Source organism: Pteropus vampyrus, unplaced genomic scaffold, assembly GCF_000151845.1.
Source record: "Pteropus vampyrus isolate Shadow unplaced genomic scaffold, Pvam_2.0 Scaffold573, whole genome shotgun sequence".
Taxonomy (NCBI): Eukaryota; Metazoa; Chordata; class Mammalia; order Chiroptera; family Pteropodidae; genus Pteropus; species Pteropus vampyrus.
In genome coordinates this window covers 130,924-143,184 of record NW_011889354.1, presented here as the reverse complement: position 1 = coordinate 143,184, position 12,261 = coordinate 130,924, and positions in this window count along the sequence as shown.

Sequence of the window (12,261 nt, the reverse complement as noted above, 5' to 3'; positions counted from 1 at the left end):
AGATAGAGATAGAGATAGAGATAGAGATAGAGATAGAGACAGAGATATGGTTTTCATGCAAATTTTGCCCAGAGAATAAAAGGCAGTCAATTCTAGATTTGGAGAAATATGGTTTTTTTCTTTCCCTATATTGGCTGCTCCATTTTGTATTCTTTTTTCTTTCCTCTTTCCTGTTCTTTTCTCCCTTATTTTATTCTCCTATACTCTAGCATACTCAAGTCTTTTCTATTGTTTCAGTGTAGCCAGGCCTCCTACAAGTAACAATATACTTATTTTTGTATTAGTTATTATTGAGTAGGGTCAAGTTTACTTGTGAAAATAATATTTATTCTTCTTATGTTTGGAGCAATAGAAAAAGTATTAAATTATTTCAGAATATGATTAATGTCTTCCATTTATAAGTTATAAGAATGATAATATAGTTCTAACTATTTAAGATTTAAAAATCTATAAATATTACAGAAAACTAAATTAATGTTACAAAGTAATAGATATAATAAAAATTATAGCTTAAAATGAATTTGGAAGTTGAATCAGTTAAGGATTAATCAGAGAAGTAGAACCACGAGGAATAAGAAATTTATTATAAGGATTAGATTTCACACAATTATGGGTGCTGGTGAAGAAGTCTATAGAAAGGCATGTTCCCTGTGTCAGATGTCCCAGAGGTTATTGCCAGTCACCAAGGCCAGCAGTTGGGAAGCACAGCTTCACTGGATAGAGTATTATAGAGTGGGAATAAACTAGAGTCCATTCAAATGCACTGGAACCTATGAAGATAAATGAAAATCCACATCTAATTCTCACAGCCTCTGACCTAGCATTAGTGACCTACAGGAGAACCCAGTGCCCTTTGCCACAGAGCAATGTACTTGCTCCAGAACTTGGACATATCAATGTGGAAGAGACAATAGGAATCTGGAGGATTTGTTAGCCTGGCTACTGCTACATATCAAGATAGCTGGCAGATTCGCCGCGATGTGAGAAAGCTGCAGTAGTATCTGTTGCCCTACCCTGACTTCAGAAAGTAGAGCCTGCTGATTCACTTCCATCCTCCACATCTCATGTGGTTCCAGCTTTTTAAATTTCTCTTGTGGCCCACCCTAACCTGGGACCCTACCAGGAGGATATTTAGAGAAGTGTAGTTCTGGCTTAACCTAAGTTGACACAGAAGAAGTCACCACAATGAACCTCTTGACCACTTTTGACACATATATCCATCTTTGAATTCTATTCAACATCCAATTAAAAACAATACTTAAATCATGCTTCTGGGGAATATGATGCAAACTCCCTTGTTCAATTAATTACATGCCAAATCTCTCTCGAAGGGACAAACAGAGTCCCTTTATGTATATTTGGGTGATCATCATTGCAGTTGAGTCCCTCTTGCCCTTTGAAGCATATTTTTTTAATTATTTGAATATTATAGATATTAATCCTTTGTCATCTGTTTACAAATATCCTCTGTTCCCATATATTTTCTTTAATTAATTTTCCCAATAAATTGTTATGAAATTTGTACATTTTAGTGGAAACAGTTTTGTCTACTTTCCTTTTCTTGTAGAGCTTTTGGTTTTCTAGTAAAGAATTTCTCCTCCCTAACTTTACATGTTTAATCCTAAATTCTTCTGAAATATTTTAACTGTTAGGAATATTTTAATTGTTCAGAATATTAGAAGGATATCTAGATAGGGACAGAGGAAATGATGTTTGCACTACTGATATTACACCAAAATACATGCTTCTATCTTGTTCACATCAATGTGCCTGGTGTCCAGAGCAGTGCTTAGTCCAAAATAAGGACTAAATGAATGTCTGTTGAATACGTGGTGATGTGTGGGGTTTTGTAAAGTTTGAGGCATGAATTGGAAAATCATACCATAAATAACTGAATCTTTTTGGGGGGAGGCTAGAAATCCCTGCCCTATTCCTCCTCAATACTGGGTATCAATGTTAGGAAATTGTACACATAGTAAAAATTGTAGTTGCTTTCCTCTGCGAGCTTATCATTTTTTTAGATACATAGTCACATATGCACATACATGCACACAAAAGTATATGTGTTCAGCTTCATAACAACGTGTGAGTAAAATAGATAAAAGATTGTAATGTAACATTTTATCGTGAGAATTTATAACAAATGAGTGGCATGTATTATCTTATTCAGAGAGTAAGTCTGATGATTTAAGACTAAGATTCAAGACAGAATTCAAAGCCAAGAAAAAGATTCAGGATATAAGAGTAAAAGTCAAGAACAAAGTTGAAGCCAAGAAGAGTCAGAGTTTTAGGAGGTAAGAAAATAATTATATAAACAATAACAAAAAAAAAAATTAGAGGTGCAATTGTCATATTTAGAGGACAGGTTAGCTAACGCAAAGGTTTTGCATTCAAGCAGGGGTCCCCATCCCCTGAGCCCAGGGACCAGTACTGGTCAATGGCCTGTTAGGAACCGGGCCACACAGCAAGAAGTGAGCAGTGGGCTATTGAGCGAAGCTTCATCTGTATTCACAGCCATGCCCCAGAGCTAGCAACACTGCCTCAGCTCCAATTCAGACCATCAGACATTAGATTCTCATAGGAGCACTGGTCACTGGTGCCAAAACGTTTGGGGACCGCTGCCTAAAGAATAGTGATCATTTATGATTGGATCTATCATTGCATTTAACACTTAAATATGCTCACTGACATGTGAATGAAGAGAGTGCAGAAGTGATTCCAGTGCTTTCTGGGGTACATTGTGTTCTGTACCTACTGCTTCTCAGCTGTACGTCTGCATTTGGGTGTCAGTCACTCAAAGGATCACTCAAAGGACCAAACACGCACAGTCATCAGAATACACTGGAATGACACATATTGTGTCTAGTCCCACAGTCAAATATATTCAAATCCCAGATTACAGATGACACAAAGATCCAGCAAACCTCCCTCCCAGAATAAAAATGGTAAATTCTCCAGATTGGAACAAAATTAAGGACTATAGTGTTGTTAATCCCCAGGATGTTTACGGAAAATAGGTGTGTACATTACAAAAAACTCTAAGCCTTTTGGTGAATTTATGTAACATCTGTTATTTTTCATTTATTCTTCAAGTTGAATTCATTTCAAAACAATGGAAAATAAAAAGAGAAAAAAAATTGTTTATCTTTTCTTATCTTCTTTCTAGGTATGTCCTGCCAATTTAATTCCCATTTTGACTCTTTTGTGATCATCATGAGCAGTGAGGAGAACATCCCTCTAATACAGTGTTCTGTACACTGTGTCCTTCTTATAAGATAGAATGTTTCAGAATAGCGGTCTATTATGATATAAATAATTGTCTGAAATTTCAGTACACAAAGCCTGAATCTGTGAAAGTACAATTAGATTGGCTAGGGACATAGCAAAATTAAAGAAGACCTGGTTTGAACCTGGACATCTATTTGAAGTTTAGTCAGCAAACAATCAGCAAGGGATGTACATAAAAAAGAATCGGACTTCACTATCAACAACAGCTCCCGAGCTGATTATGAGTCCTTGAGTAGGTGAGTATTTGCAGTGTAACCTGCCCAAATTCTACAGCTTTCCCTCAAAATTACCTTTTAGATAAAACTGTAATATACAGATAAATGTCATTTACTTTGGATGTTGGTTGATTTATAAATATAGTAAACATTTAGTTAATGACTTTAAACTGAAGTTAAAATGTCTGTTGAGGTTGTAATATTTTAGGGTTTCTCTCCTATCTAAACTCCATGGACATGCAGAAAACATAACCTCAAAATCTGAAAAACACCAATTTGAAGTATACAGCTTTAAATATCACTAGGGTATACGTTTCAGTAGATCCAGCTTCTGTTTATACATTAGATGTGATTATCAGATCCTGCTTTTAGAAAGCTAACTCCAGTCAGCCTCCCTTTCCAGCTTATATCCCCTTGAAAATAAACGAGAAGCCATAATCAAGGAATGTCATATCTGGAAGAAAAGTTCATGGTTATCTAGGCCGCATTTTAGAGACAAACCAACTGTGACCTTAAGAAGTTTAAAGAGTTGCTCTATGTCACACAGGTCATGAGAGACAAAGGAGGAAGGACATTTCTTGGGAATCCCAGGAGTGATTTTTCCAGTAGACCTAGATACCTAGAATAGGAGACATCAGGTTTGGAAAAGGAGTCATTGGAAGCTGGGAGGTTTGCCAAGGCCAGATCGACAACAAAAGTGAATTAATTTTCAAGAGTAGCTACTCCTTCTTATTCTCTTTTAATGGACTTCATTTTTTCTCTCAATATTATGTCCAATGACTATTAGTTATCTAATGGGAAGATTTCCCAGCTCTCTGAGTGGGAAATAAAGTCAGGTGCACATATCCCTAAACTAGCTAGGTTGGTATACATTTGGTAGCTGATAGATTTTAAAGAAATGGGGAAGCATAGATAAATTTCCCCTGCAATCTAATCCAAATTGTTTCTTTTACACTATCAACCTTCTGCTATGCCAAGTCTTCTTATCAGAAATGCTTTTGCCAACCAAAAGTGGCTAAAATGTTGCTTTGTCTTCTTTAGCATTTCTTTCCTTTGCTCTAGCACTTGGTCTGAAACTCTAATCTGAAAACCACTGAAAATTGTTTCAACCTTTTGTTTGACAAATTATGCTACATTGAGTAACCATTTATAAACTTCATTGTGTAAGTTTCTTTCTTAGCACAAAATGGATGTGTTGGATCAAAAGTTAAGGTCATTTTAAATATGGTCAAAACATCTATAAAAGTTCCACCTATTTATATTTCCACCAGCAATGTAGGTTGCATTTCCACCAACAATTCATTAAAAAAAAAAAAATTAAATAGTGTGCATAGCATGCTAGCATTAATTTTCTCAGAAAGATATATACATACATGCTTGTGTGTGCAGAGAATATCTCTGGATCGATATATAGAAAACCAGAAGCAAATTTGCATCTGAGAAGACATATGCTGGACTCAGAGACAGGGCCAGGAGGACAACCTTCTTTTATATAACATGTCATTGAGCAACTCTGATTACTTTTGGTTTTTACCATCTGTGTATGTTAGCAATTAAAAAATAGTAATAGCTGAAAACTGAAAAAAAAAAAACATAGTAAATGGAAATCGTAAGAAGCAAGGGAGGGTAAAATCAAAGACCCAACAGTGAATCATTCCGCAAACAGCCGGGAAGGCTGCAAATGCAGTTGCTGGTTGTAACTGTCAATGAACAGCCAGAGGGCGACATGATCAGGACCTGCTGTGTTGGCATCCACCCCTTGGGTGACTGGTAATTTCATTTTCCCCTGGTAGACTTTCACTCTCCCTTGCAGGAACCCTGAGGCACATTAGTAGCACAAAGAGTTTCTGGAAGGCCCAGTTAGTAGTGAATCTTTCTCAGAAAGGCAAAACACAAAACAAGAACAAAACAAAACCTAACTCGTGGGCAATAATTTTTATCACTGTGAGCTCCTAGAAATCACCTAACACTCTATATTATATTTTTCCATAAGATGAACATCATAATTATAGAATGAATTATTTATTTATGTATTTTTATAACAGAAATAAGAATTATAAAGAATTTTAAACATGAATGGAAAGTGAAATTACCTATAATACCACCTTAGTGATAAATCAATGTTAGTATCTTGACTTTTCATATGTATAAATGTATACATTATATATTTTACATGCTCTGTATGCTTTTTAAATTTTTACATGAATATATATTACTTTTTATGTATATACTGCATTTATTTTTATATACTTGGATAATGCTTTTTAGAAAACATTTTTACAAATAGATACAAGCAGTGATCTCAGGGAATGCTTTCAGAGAAAATGAAAAATATGTTAAGGTCAGAGGTATTTAGGATTATTCTATTTTCTGAGATTACTGAGTTTTCTTACTTTGGACAGTGTTTGGCAGGTTCCGATATTAGGTTCTGCTAGCTTTATAAAAGCAATTTGGAAGCCTCCGTAGTGTATGTGTGTGTGTATGTGTGTGTGTGTGTGTGTGTAACAATTTAGAAAGCACTGCAATGAAAATTTAAATATAATTCTCTCCAATGCTGTCTGGATACAGGACCTTTTATAGAAGTAGATTTATGACAGATTTTTAAAACTTCTTCAAAGATTATTGTTATATTTAGTTACCTATTCTTTCTTGGCTTCGTATTAATAATACATACTTATCTATAACCTATCCAATTCAAGGAAATTACCAAATATATATTTTTCATCTTCTCTTTAGTTTTCATACTTGCCCTCTCATTTTCAAATATTTTGTGGGTGAGGATGGCAAATTTCTTTTATTTTTTTTAACCTGATTGCAACTGTATATTCAATTGACACTTTTTAGAACTGATTCTTGAACTTACTTACAATTAACAGCTTACTTAGATTTATAATTCTACTCCTGATTATTTCTAATTCTATTATCATCTTTATTGCTCACTTCTTCTGAAATATTAATTTCCTAAATTCATGAGTTACATGTTTTTCATTTTTTTCTTTTATTTTTAAATACTGAAGGTTTTTAGAGATATGTTTCATTATTGATCTGTATTGAACATTACTTCATACAGCAAGGGTATATTGTATAAATCTCTAAAAATCTTCAAAATGTTTGCAATTTAAAAATTATGTTTGAAGCCACATAAAATGTACCAGCTATATTGATTGTAGAAAAATCTCCAAAGTACTATAAACATATAGAGTATAAATCATAACACTAATATAATAAATTTGACCCATATAAGATGAATATAGCAATGATAAATAAGGTAATAAATTATCAAAAAGTTTACTTTGTAAGACTTTAGAAGAACATTTGGAAATAAATTTTAATGTAGCAAAAAAGTTCTTCACTATCTTCATTAATAATGTATGGAAGCTCAAAGCTGAGATCCTATTGTCAACAAAAAATACATACCTCCAGTAAATCTGAATATTAAAATACTTCACTAAGAAATTTTTTCATAACATTTTAGAGAGAATTCTGAATATAATCAATTTCCATTTTCCTATTTTTTTACTTCCCCCTCACACATACACTTCTTAATGCATAATGTAATTTCAACTTTGAAAATAAAAATAAATGATACACAAGTGACTTGAGAATTGTGATGAAATGGATACATCACTAAAGCTCTCCTTTGTTGAAATATAGCTATAAAGTTTTAATAAAACTACTGACTATAAACTGTCGACTCATCATCTAAACCTGATGCCAACAACTGCAGCATGAAATGCTATGTTTACTTGTTGGAAGGTATTCAATATAATCCACTCAGGTCTTTAATGAGCAAATAAATAAAGGTGGCAAGAATTTAACTACAGGATTTTATATGATAATATCAAATAATCAGACTAACCAAATGGGTCATTGCAAGAACTAATTTGTACTGTTATGATTTATATACATTTTGTATCTATTTTCCTAACTGTAAGTTCTTGATGGATTGTTGTAAACAACTGACTTTATTCTCTATAAACAGCTATTTTTTTCCCTTCTGAGTATGAAATGGATGGTAAGCAAAGTTTAACATAAAATGAGAGAACTTATGATAAAAATAGATTAAGCTTTAAAGAAAGAAGTCTTTTTTCTACCTTGAATTGTCTTACATTTCCCTTTTAAACAAATATTGATTCTTGTTAGTTGATAGCAAAAATTTGAAGAAACACCAATTTATAGTCAAAGAATAGCTATTATATTTTATGATATTGGTGGAATTATGAAATGTGTACTACTATTATACTCAATAAGATAGATGGAATATAAACATTTATAGTCTTTTTTTTTTTTTTTTTAGTTTTTTTTCCTGTTACTAACCCTCAGAAATTACAGGAATTTATTTGAAGGATGTTTACATTAATTTCATGATCTAAACACTATTGCAAAAATGCGTGTAATAGACAAGCAATCGTTAAAAGTCAAAGCAGTTGTTTGCCATTTTTATTCAGTAGAATTTTTAAAACATGGCATCTTTAAATGTGAGACAAGAATGTTATTTAAATCAAGAGGGAGTGTCACTTCTTCCTAATATCGTTGTCAAACAACTACTCTAAAATAACATAACATGTAATTCTGAAATGCCATAGATTAATAAGAGACATTCAAATCCTGCAGTGCAAATTGAATTTTACCTCTGGTTATGACTTGCTTTTCTACGGCCTTTCGTTTTGTTTCTTAACTCACATATGTGGGAATTGACATATTTTCTTATGTAATAGAAATAACAAAGAGAAAATAGAAATTCACAATATAATAAGGAAGTGGGAAATAATTATTCATTCATTTATATTTAGTTAATAAACAACCCACTTTAATTATATATTTTTTACTAAATTTTAGAAGGGTGTTGGATCCACAAACTAGAAATTAATTCTAGCCAAGAGTTTATTTCATAATAGTTATAAGATATTATGTGTAGGATAGAGACTAAATGATTGCTCCGTATAGCATAACTTGAAGTATAATGTCAACATATACATGCTAACTGCAAATACGTAAGGTTTTGTAATGAAATAAATTCAAGAAAAAAGTTATTTTTAATCTTCTAGCAAATCTTTAAAACCATAAGAAGGAACTACTATTTTAAACTCTAGGTTAATTAACCATCTTCATTTTGCTTAAAAACAATGTTTAACAGAAATTTTACAGTAACATCTAAATCTAAATTTTTAGAATTTCCAGTATTGCCCCAAGAAGATTAAATCTCTGACCTAACCACTACCGTAAAAGAAATTGACTTTAAATGGAATCTTTGACATCTTCCTCTCAACATTCTTTAGTGAATCAAAAAATAAAACAAAATCTAAATTATCCATCTGTGTTCTTCACCCAAAGTTAAATATTTTTCCATCACCAAATATTTGACCCCTTTTACCTATAGTTATGGTATATTATTGAATTGTACACTTGAAACATTTGATTTTATTAACCAATGTCACCCCTATAATTTTAATTTTAAAAAGGAATGAAATTTCCATGTTGAAAATGCTTTAAAAAATTAATAAAATTAAATTAATTATCAATCTGGACTTTAAAGCTCTCAACTCAATATTTCCAAACATCTAGACCTCCAATTATGTCTGCCCAACACTAACCCTTGCTCTCATCCAAGACCATGCGGTATCCCAAGCCAACAAGGTATGGCTTGTTAATTCCTCCCACAGAAACATGGGCTCCATCGCTACTTATCATGGTTGTACTCACTCCTGAAGGCCTATCTTAAATTACACAACCATGATACCTTTTTATTTCCTCCCAATCAGACTCAATCATCTCCTGGAATTCTATAAGATGTTTTTAAATTTCTATGATAGTAGCATTTATCACACTGTTTTGTTTCATAGCTACTTGCTTCATTGTTTTTGCTAACATTGTGCAAATTTTAAAAAGGCAAAGACTGAATTTTATTCATCTTTGCATCTTTAAATAAGCTTTACCCAGTACCTATTGGCATATTCCACACAAATTATTTTGTCCTGAATTAGTAGTATGTAATATATTGGAAAAATAAAAGTGGTTATCACTTGATGTTCAATTTTTAGGATTCTTCTGAAAATAAGAATTGAGATTCTGGAATTTCAGAAATGCTTTGTTTAAAATCAGGAATGACAAACCATGAGCCAAATCTGAACCTCCCTCTGTATTGCACAGCCAGTGAGCTAAGAATGATTTTTAAACTTTTCAATGTTTAAAAAAACATCAAAAGTAGAATAATATGACATATAAAAATTACATAAAATTTAAATTTTAATGTCCATGAATAAAGGATTTTAAAAAATCACTTTACTGAGTTATGACTGACATGTAAGAAGCTGTACATATTTTATGTATACAACTTGGTGAGTTTGGATAAAAGTATACATGGTGAAACTATCACCACCAACAAGGCTATAAATATACCCAAATGTTTCCTCTCACTCTCTTTATTATTAATATCATTATGTTAGGGGGGGTGTTAGAACACTTAACATAAGATCGATTCTCTTAGTAAATTTTAAATATACAATGTAGCATTGTTACCTATAGGCATTGTGCTGGATAGCAGATCTCCAGAACTGATTTATCTTGCATAACTGAAACTTTGTACCCTTTGACCATCGCCTCCCCACTCCCCTCCCCACTGCCCCTGGCAACCTTCATTCTACTCTCTGCTTCTATGAGTTTGATTATTTTAGATTCCACATATAAGTGATATTATAAACTATTGGTAGGAATGTAAAATTGGCATAGCCATTTTGGAAAAAAGTATGGAGGTTTCCTTAACAATTAAAAATAGAATTGCTGTATGATCCAGAAATCCCATGTCTGGTAATTTAGCCAAAGCAATTGAAATCAGGATCTTGAAGAGATACCTACTCTCTCATGTTTATTATACCATTATTCCCAGTAACAAAGAGGTAGAAAGAACCTATATGACTGAATTAAAAAAATGCGAGATACACACACACACACACACACACACACACACACACATATGACTATTATTCAGCATTTTTAAAAAGAAGGAAATCTCGCCACTTGTGACAACATGCATGGACCTGGAGAATGATATTATGTCAAGTGAAATAAGACAATAAGACAAATACTACATGTTCTTACTTATATGTGGAATATAAAGTAGTCATAAATAAAGTTTTACTGGATATAGTCATATTATATTTAGATGGGTTCTATGGCTGCTTTTTGCCATAAAAGTAAGTTTTAGCCATTATGACAAAGATTATATGGCCCACAGAGCCTGAAATATTTACTATTTGGCCCTTTACATGAAAAATTTACTAACATCTGTTTTAGAGTTTTTAGTTTCCAGGTTTATCATGTAGATTTTCATTTTTATGTTTAATATAATAAAACATGAAGTTGTTTAGGACAGATTATTACCTTGAAAGAATAAAAAAATGATAATAAAAAATTAGATATCCAACTTGTGCTTGAAGATTGTGTTCAAAAGTTATCCTTGAATGACTTGTACGTCAAGAGTATAAAATCTTACCATATTTTCATTTAAAATATGTTTTAGTTACATATAAAGCCAATATTCAGTAAATGGTCACTAAGCACATACTATGTACATGGTGAATAGAAGAGAGCAGTTGAGAAAGGGAGACATATATATAAGAGAAATTAAAGAAATCTAGGTAACAGCATCAGGAAATTAATTGGATGAAGAACAATGAGAGGGATAGGAGCTGAAATTGTCTTTCATCCCTGGGTGACTTGGAGGTTAGTGGTACCTTTAGCAAATATAAAGTTCACAGGAAGTAAAAGTATATTGGGGAGCATAATGCAGACAATTTTGGAAGTACCATTTTGGAGTATTCATGTGATATCCAGCAAGAGGTGTTCAACAGACAACTGTAAATATGATATTCAAGCTCGATGCCCAAATTTTGGATGTCATCACCTTGCAGATAGTAGCTGAAGTCAATGAATGTATAAAAACAAAGAGAAGAGTCAAGGAAAGAAATCTGGTAAAATGTGTACAATATCTGCTAAGAATAAGGATTGAAAGAAAAAAAATTAAATAGGTAGTTGGAGCAGTAGAAGAGCATGATGAAATGAGATTTTCAGGAATGCGAAGGTAATCAAAGTAGTATTGTTTGTAACAAAAAGGCTGAGGACATAAAATACATAGACATGTCATCGGATTTGGAAATGAGGATGTCAGTGGGAGCACACTCTTCAATCCAGAGAGGTAGGATCCCTTGCACCATTAGAGAGCCCTTCAAACCACGAGCATACTCACAGAACGTGGTAATGAAGATACAGGCAACTCCTTCTCTCAGGATTTTGCCCTCTCCTCTGTAAAGATGTGACCAGGAACCACAAACATTAGCTTTAATAACCCCAGAAACACTTTTGATCATGGCTGTCCTTATTCTAAACAAAGAAATCTCAATGTAATCAAAGTCTGCGCATTGTGCTACCACCAAAAATGGGATGGGATGTCGGGAGGATCTGAATGACAGAAGAGTTTAGGAAAGGAAAAATCAGACAACTTAATTAACTTTTCAAATATTTTCTCTTAGATCTCATGAATGAAATAAACTCTTGCATTACAAAATGTGGTTTCCCAGTGGCACCGAAAATCCATTTTCATCATTTTCTTTACATTCCAGTTTGTGTGAGATACTTAAAAATTAGTGCCGTATTTGCAGGAGTCGTAATAGTGATTGATCATTTGACAATATTTCACAATTTATCCTGTCCTTACTAATATATAAGTAGGTATAGAACCAATATGCTTGAATAGTAATTT